The sequence below is a fragment of the Meles meles genome, chromosome 5, assembly GCF_922984935.1.
Source record: "Meles meles chromosome 5, mMelMel3.1 paternal haplotype, whole genome shotgun sequence".
In the NCBI taxonomy this organism is placed as follows: domain Eukaryota; kingdom Metazoa; phylum Chordata; class Mammalia; order Carnivora; family Mustelidae; genus Meles; species Meles meles.
Genome location: NC_060070.1, coordinates 119,934,343 through 119,960,727, shown reverse-complemented (window position 1 = coordinate 119,960,727; position 26,385 = coordinate 119,934,343). Strand labels below are relative to the sequence as shown.

Here is a 26,385-nt window from a genome sequence, read left to right as displayed (position 1 = left end):
GCCGGCTCCCGGCAAGCGGCAGAGCGGTGGAGCACAAAATTGGCACTTTTAGAAGTCTGATCCACAGAGACGTCACTCCAGAGGCTAAGTGGGGGTGGAGCCCTCCTGGGGACAGTGTGGTCTCAGGACCCGCAGGGCTACAGAAAGACCAGGCGAGTCTGAGTGTAGCACAGGTGCCAGGTATCAAAGCCAAGGAAGGGGCTCTCAGCTCGGGGTTACCTTAAACTGTGATCCGAGGCACAGTTGGGCCACTGTTCTTCAAGCAAGGACCCCACAAGTGGCAGATCTGGAGAGACCCCCTCCTTTCCCCTTCAGAAGGAGTGGCATGGGAGCGTGTGACAGGAATCTGCTGGGTTTGGAGACTCCAAACAGGGCCATGCACCAGAGACAGAAATGCTCAGTCACAGGCTGGGTGAGCTCAGACCAGGGAGACAGGAGGGATTGACTGCTTTTCTCTGAGGGTGCACTGAGGAGCAGGGCCCCGAGTTCTCGGCTCCTCCGGGCTGGAGATTGGGAGGCTGCATTTTCATTCCTGTCCTCCAAAGTGGTATGGAAAGCAGTCAGGGAACAAAAGCTGCTGAGACCAAAACCGCGCAGATTACTTAGCCTGGCCCCTGGCAAGGGGGTGCAATTCCACCTCGGGCAAAGACATTTGAGAATCACTGCAACAGCCAACCCCCCCTCAGAAGATCAGCAAGAACATCCTGCCAAGCCCAAGTTCACCAATCAGTGAATACTGTGAACTCCAGAGCTAGAAGAAAGCAACACATAGAATTCATGTTTTTTTCCACATGATCCTTCAATCTTTCAAAGATGAAATTTTTTAATTTTATTTTTTTCTTATTCTATATTGCTTAACTTTTCCTCTTTTCTACTTTAGCATTTTAAAAACTATTTCATCTTATCAATAGCTTTTTAAAAAATCTTCTAAAATTTTCATTGTTATAGTCATATTTTATTCCCTCATTGTATTTAACCTTATTTTTGGTATACATATAGGATTTTCTTTCTTTAAAATTTTAGGATACAATTTCTTCTAATAGATCAAAATATACCCTAAAACTAGCACATGGCTTTGTTCTAATCTCCAGCCTGATCACATTCTCTCCTTTTTTCTTTCTTCTTTTTCCAACCAACTTTTTAATCAATTCCTTTTTTAGAATCTTTCTAAATTTCAGAATTTTTCTAAATTTTCACCTTTATAGTCATATTCCATCCCTTCATCATGTTTACCCTTATTTTCATATATATATATATATATTTTTTTTTCTCTTTCTTTAAAAACTTGGGAAGTAGTTTCTTCTAAGAGACCAGAATAGACCCAAAATCAAGTGGGTGACTCTGTTTACTTTTTCTTTCTGTATACTTTTTCTTTTTTCTTTTTAAATTTTTCCCCCTTCCTTCTCCCCCCCAGTTTCGGGTCTCTTCTGATTTGGTTAGTGTATATTTTTCTGGGGTCTTTGGTACCCTTTTAGTATTTTGTTCTCTCATTCATCTATTCTTATCTGGTTAAATGACAAGGCAGAAAAACTCATCACAAAAAAAGAACAAGAGGCAGTACCAACAGGTAGGGACCTAATCAGTACGGATATTAGTAATATGTCAGAACTAGAGTTCAGAATGACAATTATCAAGGTGCTAGCTGGGCTCGAAAAAAGCATGGAAGATATTAGAGAATCCCTTTCTGGAAAAATAAAATCCCTTTCTGGAGAGTCTGGAGAGATAAAAGAACTAAAATCTAACTGAGTTGAAATTAACAAAGCTATAAATGGAGGCTCTTACTGCTAGGATAAATGAGGCAGAAAGAGAGAAATAGTGATATAGAAGACCAAATGATGGAGAATAAAGAAGCTGAGCAAAAAAGAGACAAACAAACTTCTGGACCATGAGGGGAGAATTCGAGAGATAAGTGATCTCATAAGATGATACAATATTAGAATAACAGGGATCCCAGAAGAAGAAGAAGAAAGAGAGAAAGGGGCAGAAGGTATATTAGAGCAAATTATAGTAGAGAATTTCCTTAATATGGCAAAGGGAACAAGCATCAAAATCCGGAGTTACAGAGAACCCCCCCAAAATCAATAAAAATAGGTCCAAACCCCATCATCTAACAGTAAAACTTAAAAATACTAGTGACAAACAGAAAATCCTGAAAGCAGCTTGGGACAAGAGGTCTATAACATACAATGGCAGAAATATTAGATCGGCAGCAGACCCCACAGAGACCCAGCAGGCCAGAAAAGACTGCATGATATATTCAGAGCACTAAACGAGAAAAACATGCAGCCAAGAATACTATATCCAGCTAGGTTGTCATTGAAAATAAAAAGAAAGATAAAAAGCTTCCAGGACAAACGAAAGTTAAAAGAATTTGCAAACACCATATCAGTCATATGGGAAATATTGAAAGGGGTCCTCTAAGCCAAGAGAGAGCCTAAAAGTAACAGACCAGAAAGGAACAGAGACAATATACAGTAACAGTCACCTTATGGGCAATACAATGGTACTAAATTAATATCTCTTAATAGTTACCCTGAATATAAATGGGCTAAATGCCCCAGTCAAATGACACAGGGTATCAGAATGGATAGAAAAACAAGACCCATTGATATGCTGTCTAAAGAAACTCATTTTAGACCCAAAGACACCTCCAGATTTAAAGTGAGGTGTGGAAAACCATTTACCATGTTAATGGACATCAAAAGAAAGCTGGGGGTGGCAATCATTACATCAGATAAATTAGATTTTTAAGTCAAAGACTATAATAAGACATGAGGAAGGACACTATATCATACTTAAAGTGTCTGTCCAATAAGAAGATCTAACAATTTTAAATATCTATGCCCCTAACATGGGAGCAGCCAATTATATAAAGCAATTAATAACAAAATAAAAAAAAACACATTGACAATAATACAGTAATAGTATGGGACTTTAATACCCCCCCTCACTGAAATGGACAATCATCTAAGCAAAAGATTAACAAGGAAATAAAGGCTTTCAATGACACACTGGACCAGATGGACATCACAGATATATTCAGAACATTCCATCCCAAAACAAAAGAATACACATTCTTCTCTAGTGCATATGGAACGTTCTCCAGAATAGATCACATCCTGGGTCACAAATCAGGTCTCAACCAGTAACAAAAAATTGGGATCATTCCCTGCATATTTTCAGACTACAATGCTCTGAAGCTAGAACTCAATCACAAGAGGAAAGTTGGAAAGAAGTCAAATACATGGAGGCTAAAGAGCACCCTACTAAAGAATGAATGGGTCAACCAGGAAATCTAAGAAGAATTTAAAAAAATTCATGGAAACAAATGAAAATGAAAACACAATTTTTAAAAATCTTGGAACACAGCAAAGGCAGTCCTGAGAGGAAAGTATATAGCAATACAAGCCTTTCTCAAGAAACAGGAAAGGTCTCAAGTACACAACCTAACCCTGCACCTAAAGGAGCTGGAGAAAGAACAGCAAAAAAAGCCTAAACCCAGCAGGAGAAGAGAAATAATAAAGATCAGAGCAAAAATCAATGAAATAGAAACCAAGAGAACAGTAGAACAGATCAATGAAACTTGGAGCTGGTTCTTTGAAACAATTAATAAGATTGATAAACCCCTGGCCAGATTTATCAAAAAGAAAAGAGAAAGGACCCAAATAAATAAAATCATGAATCAAAGAGGAGAGATCACAACCAACACCAAGAAATACAAACAATTTTAAGAACATATTATGAGCAACTATATGCCAGCAAATTTGACAATCTGGAAGAAATGGATGCATTCCTAGAGACATAGAAACTACCACAACTGAACCAGGAAGAAATAGAAAACCTGAACAGACCCATAACCAGTAAGGAGATTGAAGGAGTCATCAAAAATCTCCCAACAAACAAAAGCCCAGGGCCAGATGGCTTCCCAGGGGAACTCTACCAAACATTTAAAGAAGAATTAAAATCTGTTCCAAAAAATAGAAATGGAAGGAAAAATTCTAAACTCATTTTATGAGGCCAGCATTACCTTGATCCCAAAACCAGACAAAGGCCCCATCAAAAAGGAGAATTACAGACCAATATCCTTGATGAACACAGATGCAAAAATTCTTGCCAAAATACTAGCTAATAGGATCCAACAGTATATTAAAAGGATTATTTACCATGACCAAGTGGGATTTATTCCTGGGCTGCAAGTTTGGTTCAACATCTGCAAATCAATCAATGTGATAAATTACATTAATAAAAGAAAGAACAAGAACCATATGATACTCTCAATAGATGCTGATAAATCATCCTTTTTTGACAAAGTACAGCATCCTTTCCTGGTCAAAACTCTTCAAAGTGTAGGGATAGAGGGTACATACCTCAACATCATCAAAGCCATCTATGAATATCATTCTCAATGGGGAAAAACTGAGAGCTTTTCCCTTAAGGTCAGGGACACAGCGGGGTTGTCCACTATCACCACTGCTATTCAACATAGTACTAGAATTCTTAGCCTCAGCACTCAGACCACAAGAAGAAATAAAAGGCATCCGAATTGGCAAAGAAGAAGTCAAACTCTCACTCTTTGCAGATGTTATGATACTTTATGTGGAAAACCCAAAAGACTCCACTCCAAAACTGCTAGAACTCATACAGGAATTTAGTAAAGTGTCAGGATATAAAATCAATGCACAGAAATCAGTTGCATTTCTATACACCAACAGCAAGACAAAGAAAGAGAAATTAAGGAGTTGATCCCATTACAATTGCACCCAAAACCATAAGATACCTAGTAATAAACCTAACAAAAGAGGCAAAGATTTCTGTACTCAGAAAACTATAAAGTATTCATGAAAGAAATTGAAGAAGAATCAAAGAAATGGAAAAATATTCCATGCTCATGGATTGGAAGAAAAAATATTGTGAAAATGTTTATGCTACCTTAAGCAATCTATGCATTTAATGCAATCCCTATCAAAATACCATCTATTTTTTTTCAAAGAAATGGAACAAATAATCCTAAAATTTATATGGAACCAGAAAAGACCTCGAATAGCCAGAGGAAGGTTGAAAAAGAAAGCCAAAGTTGGTGGCATCACAATTCCAGACTTCAAGCTCTATTATAAAGCTGTAATCATCAAGACAGCATGGTACTGGCACAAAAAACAGACACACAGATCAATGGAATAGAATAGAGAGCCCAGAAATGGACCCTCAACTCTATGGTCAACTAATCATTAACACAGCAGGAAAGAATGTCTAATGGAAAAAAGACAGTCTCTTCAACAAGTGGTGTTGGGAAAATTGGACAGCCACATGCAGAAGAATGAAACTGGACCATTTCCTTACACCACACACAAAAATAGACTCAAAATGGATGAAGGACCTCAATGTGAGACAAAAATCCATCAAAATCCTTGAGGAGAACACAGGCAGCAACCTCTTTGACGTCAGCCTCAGCAACTTCTTCCTAGAAACATCACCAAAGGCAAGGGAAGCAAGGGCAAAAATGAACTAATGGGACTTCATCAAGATCAAAAGCTTTTGCACGGCAAAGGAAACAGTCAACAAAACCAAAAGACAACTGACAGAATGGGAGAAGATATTCGCAAATGACATATCAGATAAAGGGCCAGTATCCAAAATCTATAAAGAATTTATCAAACTCAACACCCAAAGAATAAATAATCCAATCAAGAAATGGGCAGAAGACATGAACAAACATTTCTGCAAAGAAGACATCCAGATGGCCAACAGACACATGAAAAAGTGCTCCACATCACTCAGCATCAGGGAAATACAAATCAAAACCACAATGAGATACCACCTCACACCAGTCAGAATGGCTAAAATTAACAATTCAGGAAATGACAGAAGTTGGTGAGGATGTGGAGAAAGGGGAACTCTCCTACACCGTTGGTGGGAATGCAAGCTGGTGCAGCTACCCTGAAAAACAGTATGGAGGTTCCTCAAAAAGCTGAAAATAGAGCTACCCTACGACTGAGCAATCAATCACACTACTGGGTGTTTACCCTAAAGATACAAATGTAGTGATCCGAAGGGGCATGTGCACCTGAATGTTTATAGCAGCAATGTCCACAATAGCCAAACTATGGAAAGAACTGAGATGACCTAGATGACCATGAACTGATGAATGGAAAAGAAGAGGTGGTATATATATGTACAATGGAATACTATGCAGCCATCAAAAGACATGAAATCTTGCCATTTGCAACGTCGTGGATGGAACTAGTAGGTATTAGACTGAGTGAAATAAATCAATCAGAGAAAGACAATTATCATATGATTTCCCTGATATGAGGAATTTGAGAGGCAAATTGAGGGGTTTAGGGTGTAGGGGAGGAAAAAATGAAAAATGGGATCAGAAGGGAGACAAACCACAAGAGACTCTTAATCTCATGAAACAAACTGAGGGTTGCTGGTCGGTCGGTTGGCCATCTAGGCGCCCCTCCTCTCAGTTTTTTTCTATCCTTTTTTTGTTTCCCAAACAGTATACATAGCTATAGATGCTATACATATCTCATCAGATTTTGCCTTTTCCCACTAATATCATATGATAACATTTTTTCCCCCACCCTTATTTTTTTTAAATCAACTTTGCAGAGCATAATATTCCATCAGGAGCATACAACATTATTTACTAAACATTTCTCTGTCGTTGACAATGACCTTAGCCCCCAGGTTTTTGTTTTTTAAATAATATCGCAATGAGCAATGGAATTATGTGGTCTCAATATTAAATGCATACTTATTAAATATATTATTCTCTCAATATATATCTTTTAAATATAAATATGAAATGAGGTGGAAAATGTAGTATCTTGAGAACACTCCCAGAATTTCTCTAAGGAAGGGAGCTATTGGGGCACCTGGGTGGCTCAGTGGGTTAAAGCCTCTGCCTTCGGCTCAGGTCATGATCCCAGGGTCCTGAGGTCGAGCCCCGCATCAGGCTCTCTGCTCAGCAGGGAGCCTGCTTCTCCCTCTCTCTGCCTGCCTCTCCATCTACTTGTGATCTCTGTCAAATAAATAAATAAAATATTTTTTTTAAAAAGGAAGGGAGCTATTTTTATTAGGAGAAATAAGACTCTTAATGGTACAAAGGAAGATCTTTAGGGCACAAGTGTTAGCAGGAACCCTAGCAATGAAGAATGGGGTTAAGTTGTCTCTATCTGCCTGAAAATCAGGAAGAATTTGTTTTTCTCCAGAGAGGGTGGGATAGAGGAGCGCAGGGAGGGGAGGTAGTGATTTGGGAGAAGGCAAGATCCTAAGCAGTGAATGGCCAGTTAGAAAAACCTCAAAAGCATTGTTCAGAAAAGACTCTAAAGAATGTCTGGTGTGTGAGCCTCAACTGTTTGCAATGCATCATGGGATCCTGCTCCGGGGCTCAGAGCATCAGAATGTCTTCTCTACCCATGAATGTTTTGTGTGGGAAGATATGTGGGCAGTCCTCAGGAAGGGCTGAGTTTCATCTCTGCATTTTTGAACCGTGGCACTACAACAGCCTGGCAGAAACAAGGGCCTGAAGGCATCAAGATTTAGAAGAACACAAATCCCGGGAAACAGGCAGAAATCTAGGGAAGGCTTTGACCTCCACGATTCACTCTTACTTCAATTGCAAGGAGGTTGGCGTCTGAATGCACATTACAAAGTAATGCACATTTATTTCAAAAAGTACGAGAGAGAGATAGAGAGAGAAGCAGGAAAAAAAAAAAATCACTCGGGGTTCTATCATCCAGACATCTGAGGGTTGTGACCTGAGGAATGTATTTGAGAGGGAAGGGGTAACCTTAATTTAAGGGCGGTGTTGAGAAGGGAGTTACACATTGCTGGTATACCTGTAAGTCAAGTTTTGTTCGTCACTAAATAACAAACCCAACTTCTCCCATACTGCCTACTAGCTGCTAGGTATCTTTTTATGGTCTACCTGAAGGCACAGGTTTGGGATAACAGGTCCCTTCTGGGTCTCAAAAAACTAGTTTAGGAAGCAAGAGCAGAATTTGCTACAACGGTAAGGAGAATGCTCCCAGTTTAGATAGATATTCAGGAAGATAGGTTAAAAACTCCATAACCATAAATTTCTAGTTGCAGAAGCCTGTAGAGGGAGGAAAACCCTTTCATTAAAATTACAGGCAGCACCGACTCCTTCAGGGTGGTCTGGAGACCCAGGTTCTAACCTCGGCGTTGCTTCTCACTGCAGGTCACTCACCTTCTCTGGGACTGTTTCTTCACTGCAAGGACGTGGAGGCTGTATTAGATGACCTCTAAACTCCTTTCCAGCTTTAAATTATCTTTTGTGATACTTACTGGACTTGTTTTAGTGGCCCTGGAACATCTCCTCCTGCCTCTCCCTCAGCGGCCGCGCCCGCATCCCGCACCAGAGGGCGCTGCAGGCGGGCCCTGCGAAGCGTGCTGTGGGCGGAGTGCGCGGTGGGCGGAGTGCAGAATCGGAGGAGTCTCCAGGAGGCTCTGTGATTGGCCTCGACTGGGGCGGAAGGGGGCGTGGAGAGAAGGAAGGGGGCCGAGGTGCGCGGTGACGTCAGGATGGTGGGGGCGGGTCCGGGCCGCGCAGCGTGTGACGCCGCGGCCGCCGCGGAGCTGGGGATTAATGGGAAAAGTTTTGGCAGGCTTCGGAGGATCCTGCGGAGCCTGCGGGACGGCAGCGGCGGCGCGGGAGACGGCCAGGACAGGTCAGCCCGGGTCGGGGGAAGCAGTAGGCGGGCGGCAGAAGGAGGTGGCTGGCCCGGGATGAGGCGGCCCGCGGGGCCGGGGCGCGAGGCCCGGCGGGGAGTGGAATGGGGGGAGCGGCAGCGGTCCGCGGCGGAGCAGCTGCGGCTTCCCGACATCCCGGCCCCGGCAGGTCTGCGGTGGTTTGTGGGTCTCCTGGCGCCCCGCCGCCCCTGCGCCCCCGGCCTTTTGGACCCCCATCACTGAACCCGAACCGCGGACCTCCCCCACCCAACTCTGTGCCCCCTCTTGGGCCTAGTGACTCCGTCTCCTCCCACTTCTGTGGCCGAGACCCGAGAGCCGGGTCTAAGGTTCGGGGTCCTCTCTCGTTCCTTACTGTTGTCTCTGACCTCTTCCGTCATCTCTTCCCTGGTGTCTCCAAATCCATTGCCCCCTCTACCCAGGGTCTCCTTGGTCTCCTTCTCTGTCCCTCTCGTCATCTCCTGCCTTCGTCCTCCCACCCTTGCCCTATCTTTGCTCTCTTTTTCCGTCCCTGTCCCTTCCTACCCCCGCGTTGCCTGGCCCTTCTCAGGATTACCGCTCCCGGTCATCTTTGCGGTGTTATTAGGCTTTTTCTGTCCTTTGCCAACAATCCCTGTCTACCTAAGCCCCTTCTACCCTGGCTACCCTCAAAGGCCCAATTTTTGCCTCTTTCTCTAATTTCCTTCTGATTAAGCTCTGTCCGCTGCATTCCTGTCACCTGCCTCTCATTCCCTTCCAGTCCCTTACCTCTATTTCAGGGAGAAGCATGAGCTCCACACACTACTCTGCTTTCCCTTAATTTGCTATTGAGATACCTCTGGGAGTGGGGGTGGGGTGGGAGGGTGTCCAGCCCCTGACTGAAGTAAGAGCTGAGGTAAGTAGCGGGCATGTCTGTGTGGGAGCATTTACTTGGGTGTTGCATCAGGGATGGTGTCCAATTTGTAGACCATTCTAATCTCAGCTTTAATACTTCCCCTTTATGGGTCTGTTGACTTCCAGGAACCCTTGGGGAGAGAGCAGCCACTGACTTGGGTGTGTGCCAGGGGTAGCTGGAGGCCTCATCCAACTCTTTTCCCCTTCCAGGAAACAGGGCTCTCTGTCTTTCCACTCTGGATGTACCAAGCACAGTTACACCATGATACTCCAGATTATCTCTGACTTCACTCCCACCCTTCACCCTTTGCCCCATCCCCAAAAGCTAAGAGGAGTCTCCAGAAGTTGTGTCCCAAAGAATCCCTTAACCTTTTTCCTCTGTACTGGCTCCAAGACAGTTTTTTCCTACTTGAGTTTTGAAATAGATTGCTAGCCTGATAGCCCTGGGGCTGGCAGGCATCTGTCCCATTTATTACTGGTCACCTGAACCAGCTTCTGATTTTCACTCGTGTATCTCTGATCCACTGAATATTAGGGCCTCTTGTGCTCGCTTCGGCAGCACATATACTGAATATTAGGGCCTCTGATGAGTAGTAGGTTCTCTTGAAGGTTCTTCTCCCTCCCGTTTTCCTTGAGAGCTTAATTTCCTGTGGATCCAGGAGGAAGGCTGACCCCTAAGTTCTGGTCCCTTTGCCCTGTCAGGTGGATATCTGCCTGGGGAGTTGGTGGGGCTACGTTAGGTGGACAGTGTCAATGTTTCTGGCCACTTACAGAGATATCTTCTCTGGGGCCAGAGAGCCCACCACCTTCCTGGTGTGTCTGGGGTTTTAACCTTCTTGTCAGGCAGAAAGTTCTTTTCAGATGCCTTCAATTTGAGCTCCTTTATTTGGCATTGGTCCCCTGGAGAGATTTTTAGGAAATAACATTATCCTGTTTCTGGCCAGACTGATCTTGGAGGATTCTGAAAGCATGACCCACTCTCACATTTAGAAATGAAGCCCTGTTGTTTCACCTGGCTCCGGGTTTCTAGGTCTCCTCTTTTGAGGATCGTGCTCTCTGTCTTTGAGCCAGAATTGGACACAGAATTGGCAGCCTTCAGGAGCTGTGGTGCAGAGCCAAGTGAGCCAGCTTAGACCAGACTTTAAAGTTTGGGAGTCCTCTTGTGTACTGACCCTTTTCTGTGAAAGGAATAGGACTATGGACGTCGGAGCCACTCCCCTCTCCATTGACCCCTGAGTCCTTCCCTGAGCAGTGCCTGGGTGGGATTTGGGTAGAATGGACCAGGTAGAAGAACGCTTGTTCTTACAAAAAGCATCCCTCCAGAGTTTTAGTGTGTCATTCTGATGAAGGTGAGGTTGTGCGTTTGGCAGTAAGTTAGTCCAGTCTGACTCCCAAGGACTTTACCTGACTTTTTCGAGAGGTTTGCTGCTCTTCTGTCTTTGCTTACCCATTAGTGGTACTCTCCACTGAGACAGCAGGTGAGAGGGGCTTAAGAAGAGGTCAGGCCCAGTCCTTATGGAATAGCTTCCGCACCACCAGCTCTGGCTGGTAAGCTTCTTGCCATCTGTCCACCCTGTGGCCTTGGCGTTGGTCAGGGTTATCAGTGACCAAGTTCCCATTCAGTGAGTTTTATAGAGTTTGAGTCAGCCTTCTCTGTTTTTCAAAGGTGTGGGCAGACAGGCCCCTGACATTATTCTACAGAGGGTGTAGCCCATCAGCTCCTTAGTTCTTTTTGTTTGGCTCTTTCTTCTTGCCTCTCCACCACTGTTTTCCTCCTTTGGTGTAGGTCTCTACCTGTTCCAGAAGAATGGCCCTTACCCCACCTGTGGTCCCTCAGGGCATGATAGAGGCCAGCCAGGGTTGCATGCTGGCCTGGGCAGCAGGTAGGCCTCTGTTCTCGATAGAGTGCTGCTGTTCTGGCTGTTGTGCAAGCTGTCCCAAGGGCCTGCAGATCCCGGCATGTCCTAGGACAGTGTAGCTCCTCTCTCAGGAGGAGTCGTACCTTTCGCTTCTCAAGGTCTCAGCTGTAGAGTCCGTTACTGCGGCCCACCTCCCAGGGTGGTCCCTGCTGGCTGGGGAGCCCACTTGCAGGGCCCATTATCCATGCCTGAGCAGGGCCTGCAGGTGCCACGAGTTGCCTCACTGCCCTGCAGTGTCCACGCTGGGATCACTCTCTTCTTCCTCCCCGCCCAGTGTTTCCACGAACTTTGTCTGTCCCTCTAGGCTCTGGCGTGTGTCATGTCAGATCTCTGTGCAATGCCCTTGTCTGTGCCACGTTGTTACACATGGCACGGCAGCTTCTGCTTTGGGGACGGTCTGATGTAGCTGAGTATTTTGCTGTGCCTTTGGATCCAGGGGGAGGAGCCACTTGCAGCAGCTGTGTTTCACCAAGTCAGAGGAGAGCTGGGTGCTTGCTCGAACCTGGCAGGGAGGAGATGGCCCCTTGCATCAGGTTTCAGCCATGTGGGTCTTCTTGGCAGATGGTTCCTGGCCTCCGTGGCTCTGAGGCTGGTGATTCAGGTGTGACTCTAGTCCTGCTGCCACAAGGCTTTGGTCAAGGACTCAAGCATGACTCAGGGCATCTCCATTTCTGAGCTGCCACCTGTGGGGGCTGTTGGGCTCCAGGTCCCTTCTTCCCTTGGCCAGCTCCTTCTGCCTCGCCCAGGGAAAATGAGCAAAGCCGGTGTCTGCTTACTGAGAAATGAGCAGATTCCTTCCAGGATCAGGAAATATTTGCTGACTCAGGCTCAGAATAACATCTCAGGCTATGTGTGTGTGTATGAGGGACAAAGAAAGAACCCGCTTACCTAAGAGCAGTTTTGGAGCTCTCGTGTTTACTTAAAACATGAACGCTGCTTTTCTGATCCTGGTGCCTCTCCGCTAAAGATGTTGGGTTTCTTTCTGTCCTGTAGCGTTGTGTGGCGTTTTGGGCATGCACGTGGTACTCACGCAGTGGCTTCTGTTCACCGATAGATGAGGACAGATGCGCCAAAGAGGTAATCCCGTTTTCCTTACACAGGACCTCTGATGACCGACTGAGACATCCCAGGTTTAGGATCCTGGCCTAAAAGATGGAACAGTTTCACTAGGACTGAGTTCCCAGATCCCAGGTGCCTGTCATAACATGTGGTACTCATTGCTTCCACATAGTGGGCGCTTATTAAATAATTATTAAATGTCTATGGCTTATGTAGTTTTTTGGGGAGTATTGATATTTCCTCATCTTTGCACCCACTAAAACGTAAAATCCACAAAGGGCAGGGACTTATTTCCTGTTGTGTCTAGGACTGCCTAGTGCTGAGGAGATGCTAATATTTGTTGAATGAATCAGTGCACAAACTTTTCTTCTCTGTCCATATGGGTGCCAGGCCACAAATATGGTGCCTTTCATTCTCTTTCATTTATGCAGCAGGCATTCCTGAGTGTCTGTTAGGTACCAGACACAGTACTAGACACTTGGGAAGTGATGATAGGAAAAAGAATAGATTCAGTCCCTGCCTGATGGGTCCAAAGTTTGTTGGCACACATGAGATCTGGGCATAATACGCAAGGGTTTTTCCTTCCATCTCTGCTGGCATAGCAGGTCCTCACCAGTGTCTGAACAATGTGGTCGGCCTCTCATCACTGTTTCCCTGTTTGTTCTCAGGATGCCTGGTAGATTTTATAAACTCTCAGAAAGGGAGCTGCAGGGAACTCGATGTTCATTGTCTCAGCTATCTGGGCCGCCAGGGCTGTGGGAAGGTCCCTGCTGGGGGCCAGGGGAAACATGGGCTCCTGTCTGATTTGTTTTAATCTCTGAAGTTCAGTGGTTCCAGCAGCTGTTTATGGGCTTCACTTCCCTTTCTCTGCCTTTAACACCCTGTGGGTTTTCCTGTTGCGAAACAGGGTGCTGAGCCCACACGTCTGTCTGTCTGTGGGGGCCAGCTCGCTTGTGGATCTTGCAGGAAGGCCTCAGGCAGGGGCCCCTCTGGTTGTCAAACCCATGCCCAGTCCTTCCTCTGAAGGAAATGTGAATGAGGAAGAAGAGGGGTGTGGGAAGCCGCTGAGGTTCCCTGAGAGGGGATCAGGTAGAAGGGAGAGCCACTGAGTTCATGGCTTTGTCATTCGTTCCAGCAGCAGCTGGCCACAGAGCCACATGTCCAGAGTTCACTTGTCCGGTTTATCCCTGAGCTTTGAGCTAACAGTCCCAGCCAGAAGTTTTCCTTCTTAGTTTCCACTGGCAAAGGTGAGCCTGGGGCGTTATCAGATTTTTCAGTGCTAATCTCAGAAGTCTGTGGTGTGGTCGTTATCTTTGTCTTTCCCATCTGAGGTCAGGTCCTGTGACAGATGTTTCAGATTCAGTCCTTGGCTGCTCCCCCTCCCTCCCCACCAAGGGTGTGGAGTCCGGCTGGGGAGAGAAGACATATGCACAAAAAGATTTTGAAAATATGAAGAGAGCTGGTGGATACGAGGATAATGGCAGGGATACTCATTTAGAGGAGCTGATCATCACTTTGGATCAGCTTTCTTCCTAAAGAAACTGGGTTTCAGATTGGGCCTTGAAAGAAAGTTGGTTTATTTTGAGGTCAGGGTTTTGTTTTTTTTTAAGATTTTATTTATTTATTTGACAGAGAAACAGCACAAGTAGGCAAAGTGGCCAGCAGAGGGAGAGGGAGAAGCAGCCTCCCCGCTGAGCAGGGAGACTGATGCTGGGCTTGATCCCAAGATGCCTGGGTCACAACCTGAGCCACTCAGGCGCCTCAGTGGTTTTGTTTGTTTGTTTGTTTTTAAGATTTTCTGTATTTATTTGCCAGAGAGAGAGCACGAACACAAGCAGGGGGAGCTACAGGCAGAGAGAGAAGTAGGTTCCCCGCTGAGCAGGGAGCCTGACACAGGGCTTGATCCCAGGACCCTGGGATCATGACCTAAACTGAAGGCAGATACTTAGCCAACTGAGCCACCCATGTGCCCCTGAAGTCAACTGCTGTGTTGTCATAAACAATGAATGTTATAAACATCATAAACAATGATTCTCAAACCTTTTGACCTCAAGACCCTTTTACAGTCTTGAAAATTATTAGGGGCTCAAGAACTTCTATTTATTTTAGTAGAAACTAAAAACTGAGGAATTTTTTTTAATTACTAACTTATTAATCCATTTAATATAATAATAAACCCATTACATTTACCACAAATGACATGTTTAAGAAAAAATGGTTATTTTTCAAAACAAAGTTGAGAGAAGTGGCATTGATTTACATTTTTGGCGATCTCTTAATGTCTGGTTTAACAGAAGACAGCTGGATTCTCATAACTGCTTCAATCTGCTTTGGTCTCTTGAGATATGTTGTTTTATTTGAAGGCCATGAAAAAAATCTGGCCTCACACAGATAGGTTGTTGAGAAAGAGGGGGTAATAGCTTTTAATAGCTTTTGCAGATAATTGTGGATATTCTTTGATACGATACCAAAACAAAATGGTAGTTTCTTAAAGGGTAGTTGGAGTGTGGAGTCTGAAACCTTACCAACGGAGTTTTCATACTATAACATTAAAATCCATGGGTTCCTCTTGTGCTTTGAATGGATCTTTTACTTTAAGTTGGTCACCAGAAAATATTGGTTCACTAAGTCACATAAATCTTCTAAATGTTGACATATTTCATTTTACAATATCAATAAATCATCTTAATACCACTGATCTCAACAGAAAGGCATTTAAGTGTTGGGGAGCTGTTAAGCTTAGAGTGGTGGATACAAGTTTTCCATAATTTGGATTTTCTCTTGAAAGCTTGATTTTTATCACTGGTAACATACTCTCAGGTTGTTTTGTTTGGTTGGTTTTTTGTTGTGCTTAAAGATTTTATTTACTGAGAGAGAGCATGGGTGTATGTGTGGGGGGAGGGGCAAAGGGAGAGGGAGAGAGAGAATCTCAAGCCAACTCCCCACTGAGTGCGGCGCCTGCCACAGGGCTCGGTCCTGTAACCCTGAGATCATGACCCAGGCCAAAACCAGAAATAGGACACATAACCCACTGAACCACCCAGGTGCCCCCCCACACTGTCAGGCTTTTTATTTGAATCTCCCTTTCCAAGAAAAAGTCCGTCAAATACTCAAAGTCTAAATAATTATAACGTGTTACTCTTTTCTTTGAAGTAAAAATGTTTCAAGAAGAAAATGACTAGCTTGCAACTCAGTCTCACAATTTTTCTTGAGACAACCATATGACTCTCCTTACAAAGAATATTTAAAAGACACATACTTAAGGGTCATGATTTAACAAAGTCAGTTTTCATTGTCTCATCCAGCAGTTCCTTCCCTGATTTACCAGCTGTGGCCCTGGGGGCCTCAGTGTGGGGGAGCCGCCAGGTTCTCTTCAACAATTGAGTGTTCTGGGCGGTGCAACATGACACCCCTTCTTTTATTTTATTTTATTCTATTTTTTGAGTCCGATCTTCAAAGCCTAACTTGCACCCAGCCTTGTCATCATCTCCACAGCTCTCCAGAGATCATTGGCAAATTCTGCACAGCTCATAGTGCCACACCTGTGAAAGAGTTCTCCCACGGGAAGGACACTGGAGGGAGAGGCTCCCTGTGTTGTGGGAAAACCACTTCGTGTTTAAGTTCATTCCTCTACTGTTAGGCCAATAGGTGCCTCAAAGCAGATTTTCATTGCCTTCATTTGCAATCTTCTGTAACTCCTTGATCCTTGTCTTAGTACTGCTCTTGGCACTTCCCTCGTCCAAGAGTTGTAACCTCAGAGGCACACAGTTCTTTGGCTTCCACTCCTGTGGAAGTCCAGGCCAACTTTGCTCTCCCAGTGGCAGCTGAAGCCAAGCAGGCCACCCTACATATCCAACAGTCTGTGGGCCCACTCACTCCTCAGAAACAGGCTGTCCTTCACTCTGCCAGAACCCAGAGCTTTACCTCTCATCATCTTTCCCAAACAAGCAAAGAAGGTACACTTTCCTCAGTGTCCCTTCGTTGCTTCCCACATTGCCTTGTTCGTGTCTCTCACTCTTTTCACCTCCAGTGCTATAGACATTTTGGGCTGGGGAATTCTTCATTGAGTAGGCTGTGTGTTGTGGGATGTTTAGCATCATTCCTGGCTCAGACCCACTAGATGTTAATAGCAACCCTCCCCTGCTTCTGCCTCCCTTCCCTCTGTACGAGTTGTGAAAACCAAGAATGTCTTCAGACATTGCCACATCCCCCAGTACGGGGCAGACTCACCCCTGGTTGACAGCCACTGCTCCATTGCTTTACCCACTAAGTATTTCTGGCCAGCTGGGTCCCCTGGTGAACATGACATCAGTAGAACCAATACGGCAAGCATGCAGTTCTTACACTGGAAAATTCTCCTCCTCAGTCATCTCACTGAGTCCTTGAGGGCTTTGGGGAGTAGTGAAATAATTCACAATGAGCTGGCATGTTCCAACTCAGTAAGAAGACATATGATGTCTGCATAACAGAGGGACAGTGCCCAAGGTGTAAAGCAAGGTCCTGGAGTGGTTGTGTTTGTCGTGGCTGGCTTATCCAAATATTTCAGTGTCTGTGCCAAAACCATCTTTCTATAGATCTCAGAGGCGCCAAGTAGAATAGAGTTCATGATATGTCGCAGGTAGACTGCCATTAACCTGTCTGTTCCTGGCATCAGACATTACCAGCTGATCGGCTGCTCTGATCACAGCAGTCTTCCTCCCCTCGCCAAAGCCACAGGGGTTCTCAGAACCCTCTACCCAAGGCAGTTCTCATGAAAGAAGGCTTACCTGCCATTGCTGATCGTGAGCTTGTCTGTCTGGTCAAGACCATTTCTTTCCAGCTTCCCCTCCTGCAAAAGCCTTCAAGACAGCCCAGAGATCCTGGTGGCTTCCTCTGGGCCCTCAGCACTTGCATCTTGGGATGCATTCCTGCGTGGTCCATTGGAGGCCACAGATTGGAGATGATCCTTCAAGGGTAGATCTCCAAGGAGGCCCTCCAAGGGCTAAAATGCTCAGTTCTAAGAAATTAATTCCCCACCCCATAGACAATAGCAAGCAATGATAGCAAAAGAAAGCCCCTGGCTCAGGACACTGCCAAGATTCCTGCTCTGGTCTTTCTTTCATGTAGACCAGAGGTCTGAACTCTGTTTCTTCCACACTCTTGCAGTCTGTCTGCCATGGTGGTAGACTGGGTCATGGTCCCCAAAGGTATGTAGGCTGTAACCCTGGCGACCTGTGGATGCTACCTTATATGGCAAAATGGACTTGGCCAAGGCGATTAATTTAAGGATCTCGCGATGGGGAGATTATCCTGGATTATCTGAGTGGGCCCTAAGTGCAGTCACGGGTGTCCTGTGAAGAGGATGGCAAAGGGAGATTTGATATAGAAGAGGGCAGTGGGACTGCAGGGTGCTACCCCGCGGGCTCTGAAGATGGAGGAAGAGGCCAGGGAGTGTGAGGAATGCAGCTCTAAGAGCTGGAAAAGGCAAGGAAGCAAGCACTCCCTGAGAGCCTCTGGAGGAAGTGTGGCCTTGCCAATACCTTGATTTTGGAGTGAAACCAATTTTGGACTTTGAGCTGTAAAAGAATAAATATGTTTTGTTTGAAGCCACTACGTTTGTAGTAATTTGTAGCAGTGGCAATAGGAAACCACTCCAAGGCTCATTTGCCTCCAGGCCCAGGGGGTGACTTGGCTGGCCCTCACTCTTATTTCAAGCCTTAGAGCACCCCGTTTCAAGTTTCTAGGTCCTGCCCTTTCCTAGACTAATCTTTGAAGCAGTACATTCTTTGAGGGAACCTTTTAGGGAGTTCTTGGGAGTCAAAGAAAAGGCCTCAGGTAATGTCTGATCCTTGCTTTTGGAAGTCACCTCACATCTTCAGTCAGTTGAGTAAGAGGGGGTTTCCTTCAGACTGTTGAGGATCCAGGATTAGTGTAAATCTGACCCCACTTCCATCTTCCACTCATTAATGTACAGTTACCGGGTACCTCCTATGTGCTAGGCGTTGGGGCTGAAGAAGTAAACAAAGCAGATTAAAAAAAAGTCTTGTGCTTTCATGGTGGTTATGGTCAAGAACCAGGAGAGAGCCAGAATTATGTAGTTAGCATGTCAGATGGTGGTAAATGCTATATCAAAAAAATAAAGTAGCAGGGGGGCCCTGGGTGGCTCAGTTAAGTGTCTGACTCTTGGTTTTAGCTCAGGTCATGATCTCAGGGTCATAAGTTCAAGCTCAGTGTGGAGCGGACTTAAAAAATAAAACAAGGGGTGCCTCAGTGGCCCAGTTGGTTAAATGTCTGACCCTTGGTTTCGGCTCAGGTCATGATCTCAGGGTCGTGAGATTGAGCCTGGTGTCGCACTCTGGCGTCTGGTTGAGATTCTGCTCCCCGCCCCCCCACCATTCGTGTGCACGCACTCTTTTTCTCTCTCTAATAAATAAATACATAAATAAAGTCTTTCTTAAAAGGCAGGAAAGAGTAGTATTACTTTTAAATAGAGGGCTTGAGGACAGTCTCGCTGAGAAGGTAATATTTGAGCTCAAAGAGAAGAACGATCCATGTGTGGGAAGAACCTTACAAGCAGAGGGAAAGCAAGTGCAAAGACTCTGAAGCAGGATTATGGCTGGTGTGTTTGGGGAATAGTCAGGAGACCACAGTGGCGGGAGCAGAATGAGGGGAGAAGAGCCTAGAAGGTGATGAGATGAGGTCAGCGAATTGACGGCCTGATCACCGTTGACCCTGAAGAACTGCAAAATCTCTCCCTTCACCTGGCTCTAAGCCTCTTCCCTTCTTTCCTCCTCTTCACACCCCTTCTCAGCCTTTATGCCTGTGTTCCTCAATTCCTTCCCATCGAATATTTGCCATGTCATACCTAGGGCACATCGGCAGGTAAATATAGTCAATTTAAAATACTAGGAGAGGGAGAAGAAAGCAACCTTTTCTTTCTGAATAATAAAGGCAGCTCCACTGTCCATGGAGGCATGGAGCAGTGTTCCTAGAAATGCAGGTTGGCCACTCTGCTCTCCCTAGGCAGTTCTGGAGGGTCCCTGGGGGTCCTCACTTCAGTCACCCTCCTTCTCAGCCCCATGAGGACCTCCAGGCTGCCATGCCTGCTACTTTGTCCCACTCCACTCTTCCTGGGCTACTCAGCATGGGTCCCATGGCTGCCCACCTGATATTCTTTCTTACAGCTTGCGCACCTCCCTGCCCTTCCTCCCAGGAGCGGCCCCATAGCCTGCCTTCTCCCCAGCTGCCCAACCAGGAGGGTGAGGGTTGCCAGAATAAGAGAGCCAAGGACAGGAGCTTGGGCCACTGCATATACATGGTTATCCCTTAGATTCACCTCCTCCATGCCCACCCCCCCACCACCCCATGTCTCAGAGCCCTTAATTTGCCCACTCCTGAGAGGGCCCCACTCCCAACCTCAGGGCTCTGCCTCCTCCAGGTCCTCATGGCATCACGTGGTTTCTAAGAACCCGATCCCAAAAGGTCAAGTAAGCTCAGCTTGAAAAGTCATGCTCTCCCCGGGTGGTGACCCCATGATAGTCCTTGTGCAACTTTCCAAAATGATAGCCTGCTCGTAGTTCATGGTAAGCTTCATGGTCATCTGGGGTCGGTTACAAATTGTCTCCATAGATTAAATCCTCCATGCCTGTGTTCCTTCATTTTGTAGTCCTAGGTGACTCTTCCCAGAACCTGCTTTAAATAATGGCATCAAGTTGTTACTGAAAAATTTAAAATGCTTGTTAACAAACAAATTGACCAATAATAATTTCTCTCTCCCAAGTGAAAATCACTAGGTGAATAAATTCTCTAACTGCAGAATGTATACAATCAAACTTGTATTATTCTAGTCTTGTTTATCTTAAAATCTTAAAGTCTTGTTTATCTTAAAAAAATATATGTTATATATTAAGATTTTATTTGACATAGATTTTCAAGATTTTATTTATTTGACGGAGAGAGATCACAAGTAGAGAGAGAGAGATCACAAGTAGGCAGAGAGGGAAGCAGGCTCCCTGCTGAGCAGAGAGCCCGACCAGGGCTCAATCCCAGAACCCTGCGATCATGACCTGAGCTGAAGGCAGAGGCATCCAGGTGCCCCATAGTCTTGTTTATATTCTATCCCAGTGTATGATTTCTATGATGTTTCTTTTTTCAGGCATCTTAATGTCCCAGTGTATTTTACAACAGCTACTTAAAATTTGCCTTTCATATCCTCACAGTCTGACACCTTGCAGAAAAATATTGTATTCATTCTTTAGCCCATTCCCTGACCTACTAGGTTTATCTGCACCCAGGTCAAGGCCTGTCTTTTGTCCCCTGCAAGCCTAGCATAGCCTTGTCTTTTCACATGCTACCATGTTTTGTTTTGTTTGCTTGTTTGTTTTAAAGATTTTATTTATTTATTTCACAGACAGAGATCACAAGTAGGCAGAGAGGCAGGCAGAGAGAGAGAGGGGGAAGCAGGCTCCCTACTGAGCAGACAGCCCGATGCCGGGCTCGATCCCAGGACCCTGAGATCATGAGCTGAGCTGAAGGCAGAGGCTTAACCCACTGAGCCACCTAGGTGCCCCATTGTTTTGTTTGTTTGTTTGTTTATTTTTGTTTGTTTGTTTTAAAGATCTTGCTTATCTGAGAGAGAGAGGGAGATGGATCATGTACAGGGGGATGGAGCAGAGGGAGAAGCAGGCTCCCTCCAAGCAAGGAGCCAAATGCAGGACTTGATCCCAGGACCCTGAGAACATGACCTGAGCCAAAGGCAGAGGCTTAACCCACTGAGCCACCCAAGCGCCCCAGGGCAATCTGGTTTTTTTTTTTTTTTTTTTTTTTTTAAGATTTTATTTATTTATTTGACAGATCACAGGTAGGCAGAGAGGCAGACAGAGAGAGAGAAAGAGAAGCAGGCTCTCCGCTGAGCAGAGAGCCAGATGTGGGGCTCGATCCCAGGACCCTGGGATCATGACCTGAGCCGAAAGCAGAGGCTTTAACCCACTGAGCCACCCAGGTGCCCCCAATCTGTTTTTGATTTGCTTTTGTACCTCCATCCTGGGCACATTGTAGACAACCAAGAATACCACTCATGAGCTGCTTCCAGTGCTCCCAGGGCTTCTGTCCTTATGCTGCTTTTTCTCTGTGGACTGTGGTCTGAACCTTGCCCTCCTTTCTGCCTTCTGTTTCCATCAGGAGAAAGAACTGGTCCTTTCCTCTGATGTTCTCTATGAGTCAGAGACCTTGTTGAGTCGCAAGGGAGCAGCTGCAGTGTGCCCTCACGTTCTCAGTCCTGACGTGTGTTCATTAGCCACAATCAAAGATCCATTTCCCCAGAAACTGGCTCCTGGATGGGCAAGAGGTGCTCACCGGGCGCTTGTCAGACGGAAGAGTGCCTGGATGGCCAGCCTAAGTGGCTTGCTTCTGAGGATGGGCTTGGCATTGACCTACACCAGAGCCCTGTCTGGGAAGTCATTTCACGGGCCAGCAATCAGACATTGGCAGATGGAAACTTAAGACCCCCTTTCCTAGTTGTTGCTCTTCCATTTGGTTGAAGCTTAGTGGAGACAGCTGAGGTTTCTGGTTTTGGCAGAGTCTTTTCCATATGCCTCCTTCTCACCGCTTCCTCCACTGGGGGTCTAGTAAGGGTCCTTTCTCCTACCTCTGGCTTAGTACCTACCGTAGTATATTATGGTGGAGTTATTGCCTTATTGCCTGCATTCCAGGCGGGACTGTGAGTTCTGAGAGCTGGGCTTACCTGTGTCTAATCCCCTTCCCATTCCCATACTGCCAGAAGTCAGTAGCTATCCAGGAGCCAAGTAAGCTGTGGCTCTCACGTGTTGAATGCACTGTGCTAATTACTTCCCATATATCACGTTGTTTAACGCACACAACACTGAGAGGTTGGAATCCTCATACCCTTTTTACAGATGAGGGTGCTGAGGCTCAGACTGGTTAGGACAGTTGCCTGAAGCTGCACTGCTAATAAATGGCAGAGCTGAGATTTGAACCCAGGTGTGTAAAGCTGTGTCTTTGATTACCACACAGAGGGCCTCCCCGAGGAGGATGGCTGTTGAATCTAATTCTTCCAGTTTGGAAAGTACCTGCCTGACTGGCCAGACTGGTGTTGGCTTCCAAGAACACTCCCTGCTTTCGAGCACAGCAAAGTGTCTTGTTGGTCACTGAGCCAGAACCAAATGTTGGCAGGCTTTAGAGCCCCCTGCAGAGTCTTGTTCCAGGCCAGCGGGAAGAGGAGGTCCTGAGAATGGCTGCATTTAGTGTCTCCCTGGATCTTCTTCAAGGCAGTGAGCACCCCCACATAGAACCAGAAGAAATAACCAGCTAGCTGGTGGGCCAGGCATGTAGAGTGGAAGGGACTTGTAGGAGAAAAAAACTAGTCTCTGATCCAAGTGATTAATCAGCCTGTTTTCAGTCTGGTGAAAGGAGAGAAGAAGGAGAACGGGGCCTGGTGGGGCACATACGGAGAGAAAGAAAGGAAGGGAAGGGCACCTGGGTGGCTCAGTGAGTTAAAGCCTCTGCCTTCGGCTCGGGTCATGATCCCAGGGTGCTGGGATCGAGCCCCACATCGGGCTCTCTGCTCCGCGGGGAGCCTGCTTCCTCCTCTCTCTCTGCCTGCCTCTCTGCCTAGTTGTGATTTCTCTCTGTCAAATAAATAAAATATATATATAAAAAAAAAAAAGGAAGGAAGGGAAATTGCCTTTATTTGGCTTCTCCCTTGGGCCAGACGTCATGCCGTGGATGAGCTCACTGTCCCTCACACCAGCCTGCAAGAAGCGGGTATCGGGGGGCGCCTGGGTGGCTCAGTGGGTTAAGCCGCTGCCTTCGGCTCAGGTCATGATCTCAGGGTCCTGGGATCGAGTCCCGCATGGGGCTCTCTGCTCAGCAGGGAGCCTGCTTCCCTCTCTCTCTCTCTCTGCCTGCCTCTCTGCCTAGTTGTGATTTCTCTCTGTCAAATAAATAAATAAAATCTTTAAAAAAAAAAAAAAAAGAAGCGGGTATCGGTATACCCATTTAACAGGTGAGGAACTGTAGATCACAGAGGTTAAACAGCTTACTCAGGTCATACACCTGACAAATCATGGCCTGAGGTGTAAGCCTTTTGATCCCCCTGTGCTTCTCAGTTCAGTGCCGGCTTTTCTTGCTCATGTCACTCTTACGAATGTGTGCACGTGTGCATCTGTAGGCCGTGAGCAGAGGCCGGAGGGGAAACCAGAGCTCTGGCTACCTGTCCTGCTCAGCAATGTGGGCCCTACCTAGTCCAGCAGGACCCTGGGCTCAAACCAGCAGTGGCCTTATATTTTTCCCCTTTCTTGTACCTTGCCATCCCTGGTTTATTTTTAGAGAGCTATTTTTATTTCTGCTCCCACTTCCCTGGCTGGAGGCTGGGGTTGGGGTGCAGGGAAGGCATGGGGAATCAGAGGAGGCAGAGGCGGCATCTCAGCGGCACACTCGGCTGGGCTCTGGGGACTGTGCTCACCTGCTTGCCTTGATGACCTCTCCTCCGGTCACCTGTGGGCTCCCGGGGATCCTGGACAAGGGGACAGTTGCCCTTCTCATTTCTTTGCCTTCTCAGAAGGGAATGAACTCTCCCCTGGAGCAGAACAGGAAGTAGCATGTGGCACTCTTTATATTTTTAGCTCACTGGCTGTTTCTGAGGCTAAGAACTTTGAGAGAATATGGGGTACTGGTTAAAAGCCAGAATACGTGGGACTGAGGTCTGGCTCTACTGGTAGCTTTGGGCAAGTCACTTTGTGCCTTCATGGCTTCCTCATCTGTAGCTTGGGGGCACTAACCATAGACCTCTCAGGGATGACCTGAGAATTAAAAGAGCTCATACAGGTACAGCACAGCTGTGGCACTCATTAGGTGTTGGTTGTTTTATTGTTAGCCTGTGTCTGGACCCTGGACACCTCCCGCCAAGGGGTGGTTGCCAGTAATTGTTGATAGGACCGAGCAGAACTTCAAGACTGTTGGTTGGGTCCTGTTTCCACCTGAGCGTTGGCTGGGGTGGTTGTTGGGTCTAGTCAGTGATGGCCTGCAGGACCCCATGGAGTAATTCCCCTGGCAGCTGCCTGCAGCCCACCCCCTCCAGCCTTGACTTGGGCCTTGGGAAGAGGAGTCTTCCAACCTGAGGACATCAGGAGCCCCTGGCCTTGTGTTTGGTTTTGTACCTTTCTGAGGCTCTGGCTTTGGGTTGTGAGCTCTAGAGAGGTTGGGGACTGTGTCCCATGGGTGAGGACAGTAGCAGATGCTTCCGGGTGCTTTTGCCAAAGGTTTTGAAGGAGGAGCTTGCCCCTGGCCAATGGTTTTAGCTAGTAATAGTGAAAGACATCTTTGGAAGCTTGTACCTGGGGGCTGAGAAGCTAATCAGATACCATCGCTGCTGGGATTACTGGTGTTTGGGAGGCAGTGTTTCTTAGAATGTGAGCTGGCACTCAGGCCCAAGCATTTCCACGTGTGTGGTTTTTAATTTATCTGAAAATGTTTTAATTAGATAAATAGTGCTTATTCATAATAGACAATTAGAAAATACTTAAGTTGGGGTGCCTGGGTGGCCCAGTCAGTTAAGCATCTGCCTTCGGCTCAGGTCATGATCTCAGGTCCTGAGATGGAGCCCCACGTCCACCCATCCGTCTGTCCATCATCCTTCGGTCTCCGTGCTCAGTGGGGGGTCTACTGCTCCCTCTCCCTCCACCTCCCCCGCTCATGCACGCTCCCATGCACTCAGTCTGTGTCAAATAAATAAAATCTTTTTTTAAAAAAAGAAAAAAATACTTAAGTCATGGAGATAGAATGGATAGCATGCAGCATAGTCAATAATATTGTATTACAGATTCGAAGGTTGGTAAGAAAGTAAATATTAAAAGTTCTAATCTCCAGAAGAAAAAAATTATTTGTAAATTTGTATGGTAACAGATGGTAACTAACTTACTGTAGAAATCTTTTTGCATTGGATATAAATGTTGAATCATTATGTTGTACACCTGAAGCTAATGTATGTCAATTATACTTCAATAAAAAAAGAAAATACAGCTGAGCACTGACAAGGAACTAAAAGTCATACATAATCATGGCATCTATAAGTGGCTGGTGTAAATTTTATTCTGTGTTCTTTCAGATTTTACTATGTGTGTACTTACTTGGTTTTCTTTGAAAAGTGGGGTATTATTTAACATTCCATTCTGGGACTTGCCTTTCCTGTTCTTCAGGTGGCTTCTTCTTTCTGCTCTCTAACCTTCCCTGCCCTTTCTGAGTGAGCAAAGAAAGGCGTCTTGCCCAAAGGAGTGCATTTGGGAAGGACAGTATGACTGTTCATTGCTGTGATGGTTTAAAGGGCGGAAGGCAAAAAGGTGCCTATTTTTCCCAACCCCCCCCCATCTGCTCTCCCTTCCCCACCCCCTGCCTTTTTCTCCCCCTCCTTCCAAACAAAACCCAGAAAGGATACCGCCTCCAGTCTGAAGATTTCTTTTCATGGCTTTTAGGGAGAACCCTCTCATGATTTCAGAAAAAAAGGTACACAGAGAAGAGGTGGGAAGGATCATGCCTTGGCTTGGGGCAGGGGGAGTACTTGGGAAGAATAATAGAGAGCAGGGCCTGGGTCCCTACCTCTTTTCTGAAACAAGAAGGAATTGGATCGTTGGCTGCAGTGGCAGATGGTAATGGGATCTCCTCACTCAGAGAGCAGGCAGGGCGACCAGGCAGAAACCTAGAAAATAAGGAGCCCAGATATGAGTCAGAAACAGGGAGAAGGAAATAGGTCTCAGTGGGACATGCTCCTCCGCCGAGGCTCTGCTCTTTCCATGAACTTGCACCTGGTCTGCTTTCCCCACCTGGC

At 46.1% G+C, this 26,385-nt stretch overlaps 1 protein-coding gene across 2 annotated transcripts in view; it reads left to right on the top strand.

Annotated features, from left to right (window-relative positions):
• Positions 1 to 8,571: 8,571 nt before the first annotated feature.
• The window catches only part of PPARD (peroxisome proliferator activated receptor delta), an 82,556-nt gene continuing 64,742 nt past the window's right edge, over positions 8,572 to 26,385 (top strand). Inside the window, exons 1-2 of one of the 2 annotated variants that reach the window (XM_046006427.1) lie at positions 8,572 to 8,696; positions 12,501 to 12,584. The gene's annotated coding sequence lies outside the window, so the exon portion shown is untranslated. The remainder of the gene's footprint in view (positions 8,697 to 12,500; positions 12,585 to 26,385) is intronic. The other variant, XM_046006428.1, reaches the window with a different exon arrangement.